We start from the raw sequence: 21,675 nt of genomic DNA on the forward strand, positions 1-21,675 counted from the left end.
AGATGACCATCAGGTATACTACTGCAGGCAAGAATCCCTCAGAAGAAATGGAGTAGCCTTCATAGTCAATAAAAGAGTAGGAAAAACAGTCCATACTGTCGCCCTGCCTATTTAACTCATATGCAGAGCACATCATGCAAAAGGTGGGGCTAAATGAATCACCATTTGGAATTAAGATTGCTGGGAGAAAGATCAACAACCTCAGATATGCAGATGATACCACTCTAATGGCAGAAAGTGAAGAGGAACTAAAGAGCCTCTTGGTGCGGGTGAAGGAGAGTGCAAAAGTTGACTTGAAACTCAACATTAAGAAAACTAAGATCATGGCACCCAGTCCTCTCACTTCCTGGCAAATAGATGGGGAAGAAATGGAGGTAGTGATAGATTTTATTTTCCTGGGCTCCAAGATCACAACAGACGGGGAGTGCAGCCAAGAAATTAAAAGACGCTTGCTCCTGGGGAGGAAAGCTATGGCAAATCTAGGCAGCATACTAAAAAGCAGAGACATCACCCTGACGACAAAAGTGCGTATAGTCAGGGCTACGGTTTTCCCAGTTGCAATATATGGCTGTGAAAGCTGGACCATAAGAGAGGCTGAGTGCAAAAGGATTGAGGCCTTTGAATTGTGGTGCTGGAGAAGACTCCTGAGAGTCCCTTGGACTGCAAGGTGATCAAACCAGTCAGTCCTAGAAGAGATCAACCCTGACTGCTCTTTAGAAGGCCAGATACTGAAGATGAAACTCAAGTACTTTGGGGACCTAATGAGAGGGAAGGACTGTCTTGAGAAGAGCCTAATGCTGGGAACAATTGAAGGCAAAAGAAGAAGGGGATGGCAGAGAATGAGATGGCTGGATGGAGTCACTGAAGCAGTTGGTGTGAGCTTAAGTGGACTCCAGGGGATGGTGGAGGACAGGAAGGCCTGGAGGAATGTTGTCCATGTGGCCGTGATGGGTCGGACACGACTTTGTGACTAGCATAACATAGAAGTTTATGGCTTTTGTGGCTATGTGTGTCCGTGGATGTGTGGCAAGCTGGCATGGAGGTTCACAGATCAAAGACTGGTTGCTACATGCAATGAGTGGAGGAGGGAGCAGAAAGCTTTAAGGCTCAGAACCGGTGAAGGAAAATAGTTCATCAAAAAAGCAGGGAGAGAAAGTGGAGTGCCGCCCCCTCCCCTTTGCGGGTGTCCTAAAGCCCAGTACCATCTGTGCTTAGAGTAACACACGCCCTTGTCTTTTTGTCCCCACCCCCCTTCTGATGATTAGGATTTATTGCAGCATTATGTGTAGTAGAATGTATTGCTAAGGTCAGATGCAAAGGATCCTGGGTAGTATACAGTTTTGATCTGGGCACTGTCCTATTTTAACAAGAGTTTTGGCTCGTGCCTCAATGATGGTGCAACACTTGGGAAACGTGTTCCCATTGCTTAAGTTTTCAGTGCTAGGATTAACATTGTGTTCCAAATCCCCTCCAGATTGACCTGGAAACATATCCTATCGTTATGTAAGAATAACCTATTAGGGAATGAGGAGAAAAGCATTTATCTCCACTTAATAAAGAATTCACCCCCAGTGTCAGCCATCTGAAATATGTGATTTATGGTCATTATCTGACTTGCTCGGATTACACTGTTTAGCCTGCCATGTGCTTGAAATATTTAATTTGTTTTATAATCGTAAATAATAATATTTCTGATGCTGTGCAAATAAGGGGAAGAATCTTCATAAAAATCTTAAATTGGATTCTCGTTTATTCAAAGGGTGCTTGACACCGCAGCATAAAAAGGAGTGCAAGAATCGGTATTCCAGGGAAAATGAGGAGGACAGTCTTGTGAGAACTGGTTTCAGAAATAATTTGTCAGCATTTGCTGTATCTCCAGCCCTGCTTCCTTCCTGGTGTCATGGCGTTCACATATTTTTTCATTGGTTTTCAGATAATTTATTTGCCTGTTGAGAAACAGCTCTTAAGATGTTCATTAATCCCGAAAGGACATCTGGGTGCATCAGTGATCGGATATGTGTTGAACTGGAGGACCAAAGGCATTCTAAGCGGGGATACATCATGTGTCCACCCCACAGAAGTGGTTGGACTCCAACTACCAGCACCACCAATAAATGACCGTGCAGGCTGGGGCTGATGGGAGTTGGAGTTCAACCACATCTGGAGTGCCATGTGCTGCCTGTATGTCCCCTGTTTAGGAGCCTCCTGTCCCCTGTTGCAGCAGCAAGATACCTCCAAAAAGATTGCAAGCTGGAATACAAGGGCAAAATTTTTCTCCAGTGATTGCCTACATCAGCAGCTGTATTCTGAGATACACTATCTGTGAACATGGAGGTCCCATATTTGCCATTGTGGCTAATGGCCATGTGATAGAAGCAGCCAACTCACTAGCCAGCTGTGCTGGCTGGAACGTGCTAGGAGCTGTCTGCCTCCTTTCTGTCCAGCCATGCACTGGATGAAGTCCCTGGTGATACCACACTGTACAGAAGTGAATTTGGTAAGTTCTGCATGAAGAACACCTCACCCTCATGCAGAGGACTCTTCTGTGTTCAGACCAGGTGGAGAGGACAACCTGGCTTCCTTCTTTGGTGCTGGATTCAAAAGGACATTTGCACTTTGCAGCTTTGTGGCCAGTTTTATTTGTATTGCTGCTGTTGCCAGAGACTCGGCAACATTTGTTGCAGCATGTTGTTGCTGTTGTTGTTATATATTATAATTGTACATGCTGTTTTGTTTTAAAAGTGCTGATAAGAGGAAGCTCATTTTGTATGTTAGTCTGTGTTGCAATGTTCATTAGGAAACAAATAGCCCCATAGAATCTACCAGTGTCACCAAATTATAAAGTTTTATACACTGAATTTTAGTAGTCCTGTTTCTTTTCCTAAATTCTAAAAAGACCAGAAGTGACGGCTGCAGCCATGTATATTCCTAGATGCCGCATTGGAAGAGCTCTTTTCAGTTTGGAGACAGAGACTTCTCTAGGACCGTGAGTGCGATGCATAGCTTGTATGGTACCATCACTCCCCTTCTGGGCATTTAGGGAGGTCTCCAAAACCTGCTAAACCCTTTAAATTGTTCCACAGTCCTTTAAATTGCTCGGAGAAAGCAGCTTTGCTCCGCCTCGTGGCAGTGCTTTCCTTGGCCCACAGAATGCTTTGTTCTCCCAAAGCCTGAATTCCCAGTGTTGCCAAAAGAACAGAAAGCTGAGCAGGGCGAGTGAGCTTCCCTCTCCCTGTTCCCGGGTGGCCTTTTGATAACGTTGCTCGCCCGTGACTCAGCCCATTCATTAGTCCAGCCTGCTCTTGTTTCTGTCCCATTCTGATACCACCTAAAAATGCAGGTTTAGTTGTTGATGCAAGATACTTAGACAATCTTGGTTTCTTCCTAATAGGGCATTCTTCCTCTATTGCTGAGGGATGGATCTGTCTTGAGGGGGAGCTTGGAAGCATCTTTTTGATGGCTTTATTTTTTATATAAAGACTATGTTAGTATTTCCAAAGGTCAGGTAGCTTTTGTCCAAATGCACTCTTTTGGCTTAAGAATGATGCCTCTTTAATATGATTCAACCATCTGCAGAAGCAGCAACCTGTCATAAAGTTCCTCTATTGATCTGTCAATATCACTATCATGTCTGCCAAATGAAAGATGGTTTAAACTCATAACCCAGGCCAGCAGCTTTCTTATTGTAAGCCAGACAAAAATGTCATTGATCTTCCTTGTTGAAGTGTTCTTTTCACAGCTTGCCAGCACAAACACACTGTTGCCCCTTAGTCAAGGCTAATTAGCTAATAATTTAAGGCGATGGAGACAACAGTCTTCGTTTAATTCATTGTTGGGGAAAATAGGCAGTAAGGCTTAAACCATAGAGTAACTTTTCTGCTCAGCCATGATTAAAAAAACAAGTGTCTCAACTTTTCCACTTGCCATTTTCAGCTCTTCCCTGGCACTAAAAAAATAATGTTCTTAGAGCAGTGAAGTTGAGCTCTTCACAGACAACGCAAAAGATGAGAGACTTGCTATCTGCAGTGTTTTTGGTTATCGTATTAAGAAGGGTTTTTATAGTCATTTGTTGGAAGGAGTCAGATGTTGGGTAGGCTTGTCTGTGGAAGACAGGGGGAAAGCCCTCATGGGCGAAATGGTATGTGTGAAAGAAAGAGCAGAGGAATGCGTTGTCCATGTAGCTGTCAGCATAACTGAAATTAGCCTGCACTGGGTGCAGGATTCTGGCAATGCCCCTCACAGATCTGTGGCTCAACTCCTGTGGCTTTTGTAAGCTTCCCACCTCCCAACACCCAACCCGAGTGTGGCATGGGGAGGTGGGACAGAGATGTGATTGGCTCTTTCCAGCAAACCTGGTACACCTCATCTCTCTCACTGTCTTGGCTGTTCTTCTCCCGTTGCTTCCACTTCCGGACAAAGGCTTTCTAACAAAAAGGCTTCCTGATGCTGAGGGTGACCAGCCAGGCTGGCTTTGACGTACAAATGAATAGTATTGCAGAAGTCCATAGAGAAAGGAACAAGCAAAGTTAGGACGCTGACCATTAGGGGAAATGGGATTCATGATAAGAAGTTGGCTCCAGACAGAATACCTCTCCCTGCTTCTGAACTGAAAGGAGGAAGCCACCCCGTTCAGGTGGCAATTCCTGCTTAAGGACCAGTGCCTTGGGGCATCTGATGTTTCTCAATGGGTCAGCCCTCTAAATAGGATGCCACACCTGGGATTAATGGTGTTAAGGTCCACTCCAATCCATCTTGGCAGGTTCATTAAGTGTCCCATCATATTTGAGACTGTGATTCTCACTGACCACCTGGTTTATCTCTGGGTCCTCTGTCCTAGGCCTTTCTTCGGCAGATTCTAACCCCTCCTCATCCGAGTCAGAATCTGTTGATGCAACTCTTGTAGGCTCCTTTGTAGGATGAGTGGGCCCACTCCTGCATCCACAGAGAAGAGGAAGGTTTTCTCCCCTTTTCCATGGAGAAGTGGTAGGAACAGTCAGTTGACCCTTGCCATTTGTTAGTATGTTGATAATAGTGGATGATATTAAGAGGCATCTGGGAAATTTATATGGCGCCCCTGAGTGGATTCTTAACCAGATTACCAGGGGGTTTGCCTATCTGCGCAGCCGATTTCAAGATATCATGCAGCAAATATTGTTTGGCTAAGTACAGAAGGGTCTAAGCCTAAATCTGTGCTCAGCCATGAGGTTTTCAGGAAGGCCTGGGCAAGTTGTCCTCTCTTATCCAAAGGTTGCTATGAGGATAAAGTCAGGGGCCCCTGTGATCTCTGGCAGTGGGGATGGCTAGAAATGTGATAGACGCAAGCCATGTAAGTGACTGTCAGCTGCTTCAACGAACGACAGTGGGTGTCGATTCTCAGAGGCATGTCAGCTCCCAAGTTTTGGGTAAGATGCTCTCAGTGGGACATGAGACCCATGTGTGCCCAGCATCTCCTCTGCTGCCTTCCTGGTGATGCCATGTGCTCACCTTGCTTTCTGGGCCCAATCCACCCTCTCCCCCACTGGGAACAAAAGGGGCAGCTATCCTTGGTACCCGGTCCAAGGTCAAGCAGATCTGGACTCGTCGGATGAGGAGGTGCCCTGGGAACCAGAATTCTCAGATGTCAAAACGGAAGAAGAAGGGGGTCTCCTCCCCAGGTGTTCAGGTGTACTTTGAGAATAGTCAGGATTTTCAACTGCAGGGAGGGCGCCTGAGAGAAGAACACCTGCAGGCAGCTGAATTTGGCAGGACTCTTGACCCCATGATGCAACATCGGGAGAGTTGGGTCAACCAGCTCAAGGGGAAATGGGCGGAGAAGAGGCTTGCCCGCTTTCAAAAGGACCCTCCTACAGGGAGGGGAACCAAGGGTGCTCAAAAGGAGAATTCTTGGAAGTAGTTGCAAGGTTGGGTTCAGTGAACAGCTCTGTGCATGCTCAGAGACTCACTCCTTGTTGATTGTGCTTACTGGAAGTGCATTGGAGAATAAAGAGAGTTTTCCAAAGAGCAGCCTCTTATTTTGCGAAGAGGGACACCTGGCTTGTACCACCCCCTTCCCAGGGCAGTGGAAGAGGGAGGAGGATGTGGAGCAGATAGGTGGACAGATCCTGACAGCAGGGAGGGAGTCAAGAGACCACAGACTTGGAGGCTAAGCATGAACTTGGACAGGTCTCCAATGATACCAGCCCTGCTCAGAAGCCCCAAAAGGAGGTTGGTTGCTATTCAGCCCACACAAACCACCCTTTGGGTCCCATATTGCAGTGGCTTAAGGGGGGTCTAAAAATAAATCCGTTCACATGCATCTCCATTTGAGCAGGAGTTTCTCCTCTGCCCACCCCTCTGTTTAAATGTAGAGGGAATCTCCACTCACACATTCTTATTTTCCACCACAAAGTTTCCCCTGTGATTTTTAAGGGAATGGGGAAGTCCCTGCATGTGTAGAAAGCTAAATATCATTGGATTCCTTGCTGGAGCACCAGCAGATCCCTTTCTGGATTAATGACTCCTGAATAAAGCACAATGGTTTTGGGGACAAAACTATCTGCTTTGCTTCTATGCATTGTTGTAAACTGCCCAGAGAGCTTTGGCTATAGGGCAGTATAGAAATGAAACAAAAGCATAACAATGGAGGATGTTGATCAGTATCTCACTGAAGTGCGTTTGTTTTTAAAAGTTAAGCCTTGTTCTTGGAAGCTGATGCCTTTTGAGCATCTTCTGCTTTTTCCATGTAGATAGATCAGTGGAGATTATATTCTTGAAGGGTGTTTGACTGTGTCAGACTTAGTGACTCCCTTTGTAAAGGGCTTCGGCTTTACACTGTGATAGGCTATTAGCATACATTTATTCTTGTCCTCCAAATGGCCTATGGTAGAAAGACCCTCTGCTAATCCCGTGCTATTCAACACCCACCTGGCTGCAAACACCTTGGGTTGCCTCCAGCTAATGCTCAAGCTGAGACTTTGGCAGACCTCCAGAAGGGAGTTTCCTGAGCAGGGAGCTCTTTGTCTGAGCAGGGGCAAAAGTATAGACAGGCAAGTATTCCTCTTTCGCACCAGAAAGAAACCCAAAAAGAAACCACTTGCAGTTGAGCTAAGAGCACCAAACTGCCGAGCAATTATCTCCCTTGACACATGCCTATTGAGTGGAAAGGCAGTAATGACATCCTTCTTTTAGCACTGATAGCATCACTGACTTTACTTGGCCAAAATCCCTCGAATGTGCCGTTTGAATTGCGATCCTTGCTCCCCGCAATGTACACCCAGCACTCATGCAATGTTTGGTTAAGCATCTCCTTTAGTTTGTATATATTTTCTTTTATTTTAAGCACACACAGGCTGTTGTGGTATTTTGGCTCCTTTATAAATAGGAAGTTTTTAAAAAACCCCCAAGTCTCTCTCCTGAAAATTCCCAGTAGCAAATGTATCTAATTTTCAAGACTACTCCATCTGTCAGGGGGTGGGTGAGGGCGGGGGGGAACGCATTAGTAGTCCACACAGGAACACGTTATTAGTTCATTCGGTCTATATGGAGTACAGTGATTCAAGACTGATTTAAAATATTCATCCACAATTACTGCTGCAGCACAGTTCAAAGTGCGGCAAATCTGCACATCTGACTGAGAATTTAAAGGAAAATGGCTGCAAATCAGAAGTGAGGCTGGGGGGGTCTCTTGAGCTGCGGGCCTGAATCCCAGATCGCTGAGAGGTTGCCTGCCCCACAACCCTGCCCATCGCCCCAGACATTGTGAGCTTTCAGCTGCAGTGTCTCACAAGAACTCCGCTGAAATATCTCAAGATTTCAGACCGAGATCTTGAAAAGCTTGCTCCCAAAACTTGGAAGATGTAGGGACATTTTTAGTTTTTTAAAATAAATTGCATCGCTGATCCTCCCTCCCTCCCTCCCTCTGTGTGTGTGTGTGTGTGTGTGAGAGAGAGAGTGTGTGTGTGTGTGGGGGGGGGAGAGAATTCAGTGGGGACTTACTACCTATGGCTGGTCCCAGGACCCATCGTGACTTTGCTGTGACCCTGACTAGGCGGTCTGAGGACATCATCATTAGCAGAGGTGGCATCATGAGCTTGCATGGTTGCAAGCCTGTGAGCCCCAGGAGGTGGTGGCATTATTATTATTTGATGATGATGATGATGATGATGATGATGATGATGATGATGTGATGATGATGCCTGTGTGGTTTGCCCCTTCCTACCTTTCCAAGTTTATGTGCCTCAGTTCTGCCTTTCTGGTGGGGACACGAAGACGCCCCACTTCTTCTGCCACCATTGGCTGCACCTCTGCTGACCCAGCCTTAGCACCACCAGGCAGGCTGGCCACCAACCTGCATGGCCCATGGCCACTTGGCCGTGCCTCCCCTACCCATCCCAGGCCTCAGCCCTGTCTCTTTCAGGTGCCCAGTGCCATCTCCCTGGCAAAGAGCATCTCTGCCTCATGAATGAAACATTTCCTTCTCCCATCAATACTTTATGTGCTGGTGTTTGCTACTGGTGGTTGCTCCCTTTCCCTTTCCACATTTCTGTTCCTATAAAATACATGGCGTGTGTTCTTTCTGGCTTCGTGTGAAATTCCTATGAATATAGGGCAGTATTTCTCTTGGGTGTGCAGAATTCCTTCCATTAAAACAAGGACTCGCATATAAATTTCTAATGCTCTGTCACAACTGTTCAAGGGCTTGGTGCAGAGGGGACACAGTGCAGCCAGCTTGCGGGAGGATTGCATTGACAGGAGACAACCTGGAACCCCAGGCACACCGCCTCAAGTTCCTTGCTGGCAGAAATGTCCTAAATAAAGAGGGCACATAAGAGCATGCACTAAGGGTAAGTGAGGCTTCCCGGAGAAGTCAGGATCTTGGCACCCTGTAAGTGTGTTGCTTTGACATATTGCTCATGCCCAGCTTCCAGCGTCATATTTTGCACCCCAGCTTCCAGCATCATAGAATAGTAGAGTTGGAAGGGGCCATGAAGGCCATTGGGTCCACCCCCTGCTGTTGCAGGACACCACATGACACCATCCCACTCAGGTGGCTGTCCAGTTTCTTTTCGAATGTCTCCAGTGTGGGAGAGCCCCCCATCTCTCCAGGCAGCTGGTTCCACTGTTGTATTGCTCTGGCAGTGAAGAAGCTTCTGCTGATGTCCAGCCTGAATCTGGGTGGTTGCAACTTGACTTGATTATTCCGTGTCCTACACTCTGGCATCAGCAAGAAGAGATCTTGACCTTCCTCTATGGGACAGCCTCTGAGGTCCTTATAGAGGGATATATGTCCCTCCTCTACTCAAGGCTGAACATGCCCATTTCCCTCAGTCTTTCCTCATAGGGCAGTGTTTCCAAACATAGATCATTTTTGCTGCCCTCCTCTGGACCCTTTCTAATTTTCCTGCATCTTTCTTAAATCTTGCTGCCCAGAACTGGACACAGGATTCCAGAACTGTAGAGCTCTAAGACCTTGCTCTGCCATGCTGTGGTCTCAGTCTGACGTGCAGGGATCTAAACCTGGGATCAGAAATGTGGCTGAGCCTCTCACCCAGAACGTAAGCAATCTTGGCGTCTCATCAGCAGGGACGCCCGCTGTTCTTTGCTGCTGCCACCTGCTGGTTAGTTTTGACAGCGAGTGAAACAATTTTCTCCTCCTTTTCTTCTTTCTTCCTCTTCTCCTCCTCCTCCCTACAGCATGGCTACCTGTCCAGGATCTGTATGTTATAAATCAGCTCCATTGTGTGGGAAGTCAGATCCAAGGACAGCTGTGCACTTCTGCAGTCTGATGCTCAATATCAGTTGATGGAATATCAGTTCATGTGCACAAGCCATGAGGGATTTGCAGAAATCTCAGCACACCTGAGCTGCTTCTGCAGGTTCCCACCCTGGATGTCATGGGACTACAACTCCCAACATTTCCTCCATAACTCTCTCAGAGGTTTTGCTATTATGGGGCAGGCTATAAATATCACATGTAATTAAAAATGCTGTAATGCTATAATGGGTATAGCATTCACTTAAACCAACAGTTCTCCATATTGGAAACTTTTTATATTGACCTCTGCATTAGTGCAAGGTGGGAAAAAACTTAAAATTTCTGGCTGGCTCTTAAGGTTTTTGGGGGAGACCTTTCTTTTGAAGCTTCCATCTTTGGAGGCATGTTTGGTGGTAAGCGAAGGGGACCTTCTCGGTGCTCTCAGTGCTGTAGAACTTGCCGCCAAGGGAAGATAGATGTGTTCCCTCTCAGCTCTCCTTCTGCTGGCAGGCAGACATTTTATTTAAAAAGGGTTTTGGCAGGTAGCGTAACTCGTGGGATGGATACAGTTTTTCTTCTGTTGTTATTGTGTTTTCAACTGTATTTTAAGGCAAGTTAATTTCGCATGTTTAGTATATACGGGGAATCTTCAAAAAGTTTCCACGCTTTTATATTTTATAAATATATTTTATATATTTTTTGCTGATGTCATTCAAAAATTGGTACAGCACTGGGGAAAATGCATTGCAAAGGAAGGTGACTATGTAGAAAAGTGATGTAATTTGTTTTTGGAATTCTTAATTAATAAAGTTTTAAAAAGTACGGAAAAATTTGAAGACCCCTGGTATAATCATGCCTCCCAGTCCCGTCTCAGACATACACCCAGAAGGTTCCTGTGGCTGATGGTACTGAAAGCTACTCTAAAGTCTGGCAGAAAGGTGTCCTCCCATCCACTTCCCAGTGTGGAATGTCTGTCAAGGTGACCAGTGCTGTCTCTGTCCTGTAACCAGGTCTAAGGTGAGATTGAATTGGATCCAGATAATCCACATCAACCAGATATTCTTGGAGCTAAGAAGCCACTTAAAGCTCCTCTACCTTGCTCAAGAGCGTCATATTAGAATCTAGGTGGACATGACTGAATGCAGTGGGGTTCAAGGAGTTTTGGTTTTTGTGTTTAGTTTCACAAAGCTTTCTCCTGGCTACTTCCATAAGCCAGGAAGGGCAAGAGTGCAGCCCACAAGTGGCGAACTTCACCTCTCCAACCATCTTGCCCTCATCCTCTGGCTGTGCAAAGGGAAAACCAATGAAGTGGAATGCCAACATACGGCCACACAGTTTGGTAAGACCCACGATTCTTTACGACTCAATTCTAGGTATATCTAGGAGAGAAACGGCCTACAACGCCTAGCATGCTGCAGATAGCTATGTTGCTTTATGCCTTTGGGAATAACCTTGCTATACAACAACCCCATACTAATTCAGTATTTTCTGTGCTTTCCAGCTGTCTCATTGGGTTTTCCGTTCTTCAGAAATTCAGTTTCTTCAGGCTGACAGCTTTTCATTAGCAAGGGGAGCCCCAGATCGTATCCCAAAGCTTTCCCTTCTGATCTCTGAGTGCACACGCAGGGCTACCAGTCAAGTGACAAGTTGTGTAACTTCTCCTTTGATAAATCATTTGCAGAGAGTTCTGAATATCAGCTGTTGTAATTGAACAAATTGCATGGTGGAAGTAGGGCAGACTGTCTGCATCTTGGCACTTGAAATTCCTACGTCACACGCAGCCTTTGAAATGGGGTGGTCAGGTCTTCAGAGGTAGATATTTCTGGACATTATCCCATTGCCCCATGTTTGGAATGGTAGGTTTGGGCTAGAGGAGAGCCTAGGGTCAGCTTAGGAAATGACGTGAAAAGCCCATCTGATTCCTTTCCAGAGAATCTGGAATTTCTGAAGTTGCATTGTCGTCAAACATCCTGTGCTTCACCCTAATGCAGCATTAGTAGGTTGGCCCAAGGAAATTGGGGTACGCAACTGGGATATGTACGCTCTTGGCCATTCCTTTTGTGGGGGGGGTGCTTGTGTGCACACATACCATTTCTATTAGGCGCCACTGCTGATACGATTTCATTTATTTCATAATTTAAGATTTTAAGCATTCCTTATTTATGAAAGCCATTTTGGAACTGCCCTGCATCCCAAGGTATTGGGGTGGTGTACGAAAGGCACAGCCTCCCCCAAGAAGCCACCCCTGCAATGCCATAAAACCATAAAACAACATTGCAATAAAAACAAATCAGAGGCATAAAAACAGCAAGGCAAACAAGAGCATAACTCAATGTCCTGTATGGACATGGCTTTATGGGGGAGACATCTGGATATATGTGATTGTCCCTTGGAGAAAGATGGGCGTGCTTGAGAGCTGGCAAAACCCATGGGTCCAAGCAGAGAAGCCTGTTTGGAGGGCGGGGGGGATGGAAGGAGGGAGATCTGGCGAAAGAGGAAGAACAAGAGGGTTTGCCTTATGTGAACAGTGGCACGGAAGCTGTCAAGGTCGAACCAAGCCCCTGGGTGCCATTTGTGTATCCTCTATTTCCATGTGAGTGCATTTCCCTTTTTCTGTTCGCACACATCCGGTTTGCTCGTCTCAGGATTTTGGTCCTCGAAGGTCTTTGGGATTTCAGGTTCTGGATTTCAGCCTTCCATGTTTTTGTTCAGTTGTAATTGAGACAGATTTAACATAGAGGTTGCTTTGTTTTTCATGGTGGGGGAGTTGAGGGGAGAAAACGATCAGCTTGTCTTTAGGCAAAAGGCTCCTGGACTAGGATCCTTCAGTCAAACAAGTTTGTCATTTGGATATTTTTGTCCTCCCGCACACTTTCAAATAACAATTGCCTATAATTGCTATGTGCAAAGTTAAAAGCACCCTCTGTGCTTTGAAGGGTAATAATTTCGGTGTCAGAATTACGTTTCTTGCATTGCACCAGAGAGAGAGTGAACGAGAGAGTCTGAATGGTTAAAAACAAGCATGTCTAATCTTGCCTCAGCCTTTACGCACCCATGAGTGATACTTTCCTTTGAAAATTAAGATTGAGGTTTGCGTTTAGGTGGGTGGTTAACTGCTGTTACGTAGCAATATTCTCCCCCAGGAGACACAACACCTCTTGCCCTTCTCTGCCTTTAGTCACTCGTATCAGTCTTGTTCATGCAGATTTCATCTTTCTGTCCTGGTCACCCAGTCATTCCTGATGCTCAAAGTGGCAAAAGTTGCCAAACTAGTGGGTGAGTCACCTGCATTAGTGTTCTTGGCTTCTAAGTGTTAATTTTGAAAGACAGATTCTTACTGCAAGTGATGTCAGCATTAAAACACACACACCACCAACTGGCAGTGGCAGGTTTCAAGCAGGTCTGGCTATGAGAACCCTGACGTGGTGGACCTCACTCTCTGCCCACCAACTCATTGGAGCTACTAAATTGAGCTGGACTGTCATGTATCATGTACTTTGTTCCCATAAAGCATAAACAGAAGAGGGTTAGCTGCTTCTGTCAGAATTTTAGGCAGGGTGGGCTAGAGGTGGCCCTGTCCACATCCATCCTTACAGTGCCTTGGCCCCTGGTTTGACCTGGATTCTGAAGTTCAGCATATGTAAGAACCTCCTTTGCTGACCACATGCATGGACAGAAGACCAGGGCAGCAGTTCCCAAACTTCTCTTCCTCTTTTGGACTACTTAAATATTTCAAGGGATCTCAGCAGAATGCTTAGTAAACATTATTTTGTTCTACAAAGTGCATGTATAACTCATATTTTAAAAAGCCTAAATAGGATGTCAGAAAACTCGGGCATATCATCTAAAGAAAATGGTAATGTACTTGAAGTTTGAACTATTTAGTTTGTTTCTTTTGCAAGCTGCATCCTTGTGGAATGGTCCATGCAGCCTCAAGCTGTGTCATGAGAAAAAGGAGTGCAAGCTCTGCCAGCCTTGCACAGATTGCTCTGCAGACCACAGTGTGGGAACTTCTGTCCTGCAACAGAGAACAGGCCTGGGCAATCCAGCAGCTTCATATCGCCTGCCAGTTGTAGGAGCTGATCTTGCACACCCAGTTTATCTTAGCCCCTGAAAAGCGTCTGAGATGTGAGCACTGACAGATCATTCCTGATTAAATTCCTGATTCAAAATAAGAGGTTCCTTAGTCTTGCTTCTCAGTTGCCAGAAAAGAAAATCCACGGAGATAAGTCAGGGCTGATAGAGCTGTTAGCTTGATTTCCACTTAGTCTTCCTACCGACTGTGCATTACGAGCAGCACTGCCGGATCAGACCAAAGGTCCATGTGTTTCAGCACTTTGTTTCCCACGTTAGCTAACCAGATACTTCCAGGAAGTCCAGAAGGGAGGCAGGAAGACAAAAACCCCCTGCGGTTGCATTTCCCCAGCAACGGGGGATTAGTGGCGTGCTTCCTCTAAACTGGAGATTGCATATCGCCAGCACAATTAGCAGTCCTTGATGGAGCTGTCCTTATCGATATGTCTAATTCAGGGGTACATGGCTTGTAGCCCAACAGATGGTTTGGTCAACAGCTCTCCCAATCCCTCACCACTGGTTGTGTTTATGTTGTGAGCCGTCCCGAGGCTGTGTAGCAATGGGGACGCCATATAAAAACTTTAAATAAATAATAAATAAATAAATAGGGCTGTTGGGAGCTGTAGGCCAAAACACTTGGAGAACTACAAATTGCACCCCCCCCGCCCCCCATCTAATTCCATCGCAAGGCTTTCCAAGTCAAGGGCTCTCACCACGTGAATTCCATGGCATAACTGCACTGAGTGAAAGTATCTGCTCAGAAGCTCCTGCTTGACCCTGCCAGTTGGGAGAGAGGGAGAAAAACGTCCCTCTCTTCCAATCTCAAAATCAATCTCAATCTCGCACTCCATCTCTCTCTCTCTCTCTCTTTTCTTCTTCACACTGCTAAAACTGATGTAAGGATGGAGAGGAAGGGAAAGAGATGTGATAATCTAGATAACAGATGCCTCAGTCCTTAAAGTCAATTTCCCCTTGCCGTATTACAAAATGGAGCACCGTCACTGACTCCTAAATGTTTAAAATGCCTGTGCCTAACCTTCAATATTTTAACTTGCGAGGCGTGAAGGAGAATGGACAAGGCAAAGGGGCTTGTTAAACTTGCGCTGGAAAGACAAAAGAAAAATTGGGCTAACTTCCCCTGTCCAGATTTAGATGCAGCGCCGTGCCAGTTTGGGGGACCATCCAAGAGTGTGTGTCAGGTGGCATGATAAGAAGGCCTAATAGGACCCCATAGTTAGTTGCAGGCAGTGATACTAAATGCAGCTGCTTATTAAATGTTGAGTCATTCTCCTGAGTCACAAACCAGAATGTCAACACATTAGTAAGATTAATATCTTGGATTTTAGCCGCTACCTAGAGAAGAAGGTGCGGTGATTCTAGGACTGCAATGTGTATTTCGAATGTTTCCTCAGTTTTACAGATCACTTTCATAAGTATAAACTCCCCTGTTTCCCTCTCAGCCTGGCTGTGCCTGGGCCCTGGGGCTTTTAGTGCGTCCATGGCAAAATCATTTCACTGCTGCCGTGCTCGGGAATGAGTAATCGGTGTCATAATCTTCCTGGGATTATCTAGCAAGGTGGCACTGCACATGGCTGTATAAAAAATGTGCCAAGGGCAGCTGGAGATTAGAGTCTGACAGGTCCCAAAGAGCAAAGAAATGGCCACCATTGGTACCCCATGTGACTGAAGAGAACCAACAGGCTATGGACTTTGTGAGTTCTCCTGATCACTCGACTCTTTGGCTAGAGAGGTCCAGAAGTTTGAGCTGTCTGCATCTCTTCCATGTGACCTTTTGTGTTGGTGGTACCGTGTGTAAAAAGTCTGTGTCCGATTCCCAGTGTCATTTGTTTGAGCTGCACGGTGCCTGACAATGGGAAGGGATTTTATGAAGACTCGGTTGTGCTGTACAAGCACACAGTGGAACACCTTCACCCCATTTGAATGTCTGCTGTCAGTCAAGATCTGTTCAGGCTCACAAAGAATCTAAGGGAATCTCGCATTGTGTATTTGCATTCCAGCACTGTTGTATTTTAATCCATCCCAATCTGAGGGGCATTTAGGTATAGGCAGAAATCATTTTGGGAGAAGAAGGACATATACCCAAAATAGAAACAGACACCAAAGCTGAATTCTAAATGTCCCCAAATCTATAGGGTAGCATGGCATTGAAATAGTCAGTTATTCTTGGGGACAACTCTCCGGGTTTATACGTATTTTTTGTCTTGTGGTCCATCAAAATCTAAACTTGGGTGCCTTCTCAAAGTGTTTTACTTTTTTATTTTTATTTATTTATTTATTTGGTCAAACCTGTGGCCTGAGCCCTTCTATAACCTATGACATAAGATGTATTTTCTTTAACGTTATATATGTCCGTACATTACTGTAACCCGTTTATTTAAGAGTGCTGTATATATTTAATACAATTTTATGATGTTGAATTTATATTTTATGGGAGAACCATGTCCTGAAGGACAGATAAGAAATAAAAGACATGAAACAAAATCTTATTCTTGTTTAAGTCCAAAACATAGACTTCCCAGAAATGGCACATGCATCTAGGCTGTAAGCTTGCTGGAAAATAGATATACTGCTCACCAGGAAGAATTTCTTTTAACTTTGCAATGCTACTTTGGTTGTGCGTCATGTACTTTTCAGTATCTAGTACAACAATGTAAAAAGTATTGCTTTAAAAAGTGTCTTCTGCCATTATAAATAAGAATGAAGCATCTTTATTCAGCCCAGGACAGGAAAATAATGTTTTCATGAGAGTCACTTCTATTAGCACTTTACCAACAGAGCATTTAAAACCTGTTCCACCAGGCTGGTATGAACTTTCTCCTTTGCTAGATGAGTACATGAAAGCTTATCATTGCAGTAGAAATATGCGGGTGGCAGATGAGTCGAGAGGCGGCAGGAGTGCATAAAAAGTTTAACGCTGGGTTGCTTCACCCGTCTGCCGCTGAGTGTCTGTAAATATGTGTTAAGTTTAAGTTTGCAGGTTTCAAAGTTCATGTAAGTAGTCCATCCAGAAAAGTGGCTCTTTCACGTTATTTACCTGGTGTGTTGGTAGGCGTACCTGAACAATGCCCCACCAAGCTAATTCTTCTTCGTAGGACTCCAACTTTGTATAGATTAACTTAAATAAGCAGATATAGGTAGAAGGGCCTTTTGTTCACTGGCAGGGCTGGGCCAAGACATTTTGCTGGCTGAGGCGAAGGACAAGAGGATGCTCTCTCCTCGTTTCACCTACAGAAGCCAGCTGGATGGGCAGCTGAATTTTATTTCAACAGTAATGATAGGACGGCTATTTCTCTTCCCTTGAAGAAATTGAAATTGTGAAAGATTGTGCATACCTTGACTCAATCATCAATACAGATGCAGACTGCAGCCAAGAAATACCAAGAAGACCGAGACTTGGAAGGGCAGCCATGAAGGATCATCAAGGGTGTGGAGGTTTCATTGGAGACTAAGGCTAAGATCACATAATTGTATTCCCAATTATTGTCTATGGATGCAAACAGTAGACGGTGAATAAAGCCGTCAGGAAGAAAATGGATGTATTAGAGACATGGTGCTGAGGAAAGCTTTGCGAATATCCTGGACCGACAGAAAGATGAACGAGTTGGTCCTAGATCAAAGCAAGCCAGCACTTTCCCTGGAAGTAAAATGATGAGACCAAGGGTGTTGTACTTCCGGCACATCATGAGAGGGCAAGACTCACCAAGAAGACAAGCTAAGGAATGTTGAAGGCAAAAGAAAATGAGGAAGACAGAACACGAGGTGCACTGACTCCATAAAGGAAGCCACAGCCTTGCACTTATAAGGGCCGAGAAAGGCTCTTAAGGACAGGGGACCTTGGAGGGATTTCATTCCGGGGTCTCCACTAGTCAGGGACACACGACAACAGCTATCATTACAGAAAGCATTAGTCCTGTACAGGTTTTGTTTTGGGTCCTAATTGTGGGCTCTTTCTCTGAAGGGCCAGACACAAGGCCCAGAGTTGGTGATGGGGCTGGTGTAGGATTCTGATTAGCACCACAGCCAGTGCTTCCCTTTGCCGCAGAACTTCAGTTGCACACAGAGCAGGGAGGCTGCCTCTTGTAGAATAATCTCCCCGATCTGAGAACACACTGGGCCTTTGGTCCAAGTGTTGTGCACTTTTAGAGGTGCTTGACCCATTTTCTAAACTGCAGGAAGTTGAGGGCTGCGTAAAGGCATTTTCCAAGTGCATTTCCTGTCTCTTTCTCCCAACTCCTTTTAACTCAGCTAGTTGTGAGGTCAGGTGCTGCTCTTTGGGCAGTGTCAGCTGCTGTTACTGATTCCATCACAGCAGTTGATGCTCAAATCATCATCATCATCATCATCATCATCATCAGAAGGAGAATAAAATCAGAACTGATAGTGCTGCTGTCCTGTGCAGGAGGAGCGTGAAACGTTGCAATTATTCTGCCCTCCCCACCCCCTGATGATACAACGTTTAGAGGTGGAGTTTCCGAATGGCCATTCCAACAACAGAGGTGTGGAAGAACAAGGAAGGCAACTACAGCTTGTCTTCTATGACTCGCTTACACTTTGTGTGGTTATTGTGGCCTTTTGTGGCTTAAAACCATTTCTGCTTCCTTCTACCCGCTAGCTTTTAACTTGTCAGCTTTCTCCACATACGTCTTCCTGCAAATTTTTGGTTTCTTCAGTGCACATGGGCTCCTTCCTACTGCTTCCTAAAAAGTGAACAGTTTTTAAAGTACGGTTGACTTTGTTTATCGGTTTGATTTGACCCAGCACTTGCCTGTCTTCTCCTTGCTATTTCCTGCAGCTTCTGATCTTCCTGCAAAAAATTCCTCCCAGAGCCTTGCCTGGATGTATTGTTTCTGTTAATTGTCAGTTTACTCTATAAAGGCCAGCTAGCTACTCGTAGAAAAGCTTTCTGTGGTTCAGGAACTTCTTCCAGGACTTGCTCCAGTTTACTTTATTTTGCTGGCAGTCCACACCAGTGCAGTAAATAGATGTCAGAAGTTTCCTTTGTTTTGTCAAGGAACAGCATACCCTCTGCTTGATTGCGACACGGAATTCTTGCTTATAATAATACATAGCATCTCCTGCATATGAGGAACACAAATTAGCAGTTCACTTTGCCTCCACTGGCTGTTTCTGTGCTCCCTCTGCTGGATTAGGAGGCACACAGTGCCCAGAAAGACCCAGAGATTGTGGAAGTGCTGTGTTTGTGTATAGGAAAGGGGCATTTTGCAAGGCATGGTTCACATCAGTGTATGAACAATACTGTAGTGTGTATCTGCAGAGCGCCAAGACTCTTCCTGTTTGTATGGAAAGAGAGACAAGCTGAAGCCCTTTCACACCAGCAGGAAATGTCTTGGGCACTTCATGCGTGCAGTCTCAGACCAACTTTCTGATTCGGAATTTGTTGCAGTTCTTCAGCACTTTCAGCGGGTAAGACATATAATCTTTGCTCATTAAGTCTAAGGCTGCAATGTGCACATTTTCTCAAGAGCAAGTTACCCTGATCACAAGATGCAATTCTGAGTGAATATGCCATCTGAGTATCTCAGGAAAATATTCACTGTAAATGAACAGGGCAGTTAATCAAGTAGCAAGTATAGGCTGGGTTGCTTAACATACGTAAAATCCATGATGATCAAAAATAGGCTTTGTGGAGGGAGGGAATCACCTTGATAGATGGAGAAAAGGGATCACCTTTCAAATGTTGGAAGCTCTAGTAGTACAGTATTCAAATATTCCAAAAAAAAAAAATTAAACAGTGAACTATGATAAAGTTTACTTAAAATATAATATAATGTTTATATTTGAAGTTCACAGCTGTGTACAGGTAATTCAGTATTCATCCACAGGTTTAAAATCTGGCCAGTTAGACACTAAATCATTAACCTGCAGCTATGTACCCTTGCTCATGAAAATGCAGTGCTTACTGTCTCTACTGAACTGTGTAACAATTATGCTCCAACAGACCCTTTGGTTCCCTCAGCCTCCAAAAGAGATCATTTCTGTTGAGATTAGCAGGGGGCGCATTTCATATTGACAAAGTTTGGGGTTCCAGATGCACAGTGCTTTTTGAGGTGGACAGGCTGACAGATATTCTTCCCTTAGATCTTGAGAGCAACTCTCCATCAGATTAATTTTGTGTGGCTTGGTGGTTGGGAGACTTAATTCCTGAGCAAAGGATTTGCAGTTCAAGGTTTGCTGTGTGTGTTAGAGACAGTGTGATGTATGCCTCTCTCCTTTATTGCCTGTCTGACCTGTTGGTCTTTACGCATAGCAGCAAGCTTGCAAAACTCTCTTTATGCTTTGCTGTGGAATCAGTGTTTGTTGCTTGATTTGGGCAGGATGCACCCAGAAGGCAAAATAAGTATAGAACAGGGAGCAAGCTCAGGGTATCTGAGAAACGCTCCAGGGATATGATTATTATTTGGGGTGCAGGAAGTCCTGGGCTCATACCCTGAGCATGCGTGTTGAACGTCAATGGCCACAGCTGTGCCTTTGGGAAGCGGCCTTAACTCATCAGGACAATGCATAAAAGCCCTGGCTTCAGTGCCAGGTAGAGATGTCAGGTAGAGATGTCAGGCAGCAGCATGGGAGAAGACTTGCCTTGGCTCTTGATGGCTGCTGTGGGCCTAGAGAGAACATTTTGCTGTGTCGCCCAGTAGTATGGAGGGTGGCAAACAGCCGTTTAACATGAACAGACTTCAGTGTTTCTCTTCTGGGTGAGCGGCCATCAGTCTCACTCTTTCGAAGGTGGTTAGCTGCTTCCTACCTTGGAGGTCTAGTAAAGATTCCAGCATGATTTCATGTTCATTTGAAAGTTCATAAATATTTTTGTGGCATTCCCCCACTGTGACTCTTCATGCCTGTAAAAGGGACCTTGTTTAGACAGCCCATTTGGCTACTGGAACAGCACGTAGAAGACACATCACTCCTTTTATAGTATTTCTTTAATGACTAAAGAGCTTTTCCTAGAAATTGCGGTGATGTGCCAGGCTAATTTGTAAACTTGGCCTTAATCTCCCCGGGATGGCCTTTAATCTGTTAGATGCATTCATCCATTATCCTGTGTTCTTTAAAGAGGAGCATATTCAGGGTGGCCAAGGTCCATCCAAAACCATTGAGGTGCACGGAAACAATATTTGGATTGACAGTTGCCATCCCTGATGCATATAGAATCTTGGTGGAGGGGAACCAAACCTGTGGACAAAACTCATACAGAAGCAACTCCTCTCACACAACCCATATGCTGGGGGGTGGGGAGCTGGAAGAAGGGCAAAAGTGTATCTACCCGTGTAGGCAAATTTACACAGACCTCTCCATTCTCACTCAAGTTTCTCTGTGTGCTGGAGTTAGCCATCCGAGGTCCAGGCTTGCTCTCCTCATGGTTCCTACACATGAGAGACATCCATAAACCATCTTTATTACAGCATTTCATAGGGAGCATACCAACTGCGGGGCACTGATCCTTTCCTTGTCCTAACATTTAACACAATTATGGTGCCAATAATTTGCCATGCAAGAAGAGGTGGAGGAGCTCTTAGGAGCTAGTAGCAGGGAAACCATCCCAAGGGCAGTGACTGAAGGTGGGACAGAGGACTCGCGAGTGCTGAAAAAGGAATGATGTCAACGTTGCAAGACTTGGATGTGCATATATTTTATGCTGCAATGCAACTGTGGACATGTAGACTTGTGCTAATAATGTACCTATTTTTGATTATAGGAAAATAGATCCTGTTATGTGAAACTCCAAAGGGCCTAGTTCATAGCTGCTGTTGGACAAAGAGGTGCTTGTGGTACACTCAGGTAAGACCAATTTGGTTGTTGACTTTGACAGGCTACTTTCATGATTAGAC

At 45.2% G+C, this 21,675-nt stretch overlaps 1 protein-coding gene across 8 annotated transcripts in view; it reads left to right on the forward strand.

Moving 5' to 3' along the window:
- The window catches only part of ZMIZ1 (zinc finger MIZ-type containing 1), a 394,693-nt gene that overhangs the window by 143,032 nt on the left and 229,986 nt on the right, over window positions 1-21,675 (forward strand). For all 8 annotated transcript variants that reach the window (XM_044420292.1, XM_044420291.1, XM_044420296.1 and 5 more), the window contains one exon: window positions 21,543-21,625. The gene's annotated coding sequence lies outside the window, so the exon portion shown is untranslated. The remainder of the gene's footprint in view (window positions 1-21,542; window positions 21,626-21,675) is intronic.

This window comes from Varanus komodoensis, unplaced genomic scaffold (assembly GCF_004798865.1).
Source record: "Varanus komodoensis strain SLA01 unplaced genomic scaffold, ASM479886v1 scaffold11, whole genome shotgun sequence".
Classification (NCBI taxonomy): domain Eukaryota; kingdom Metazoa; phylum Chordata; class Lepidosauria; order Squamata; family Varanidae; genus Varanus; species Varanus komodoensis.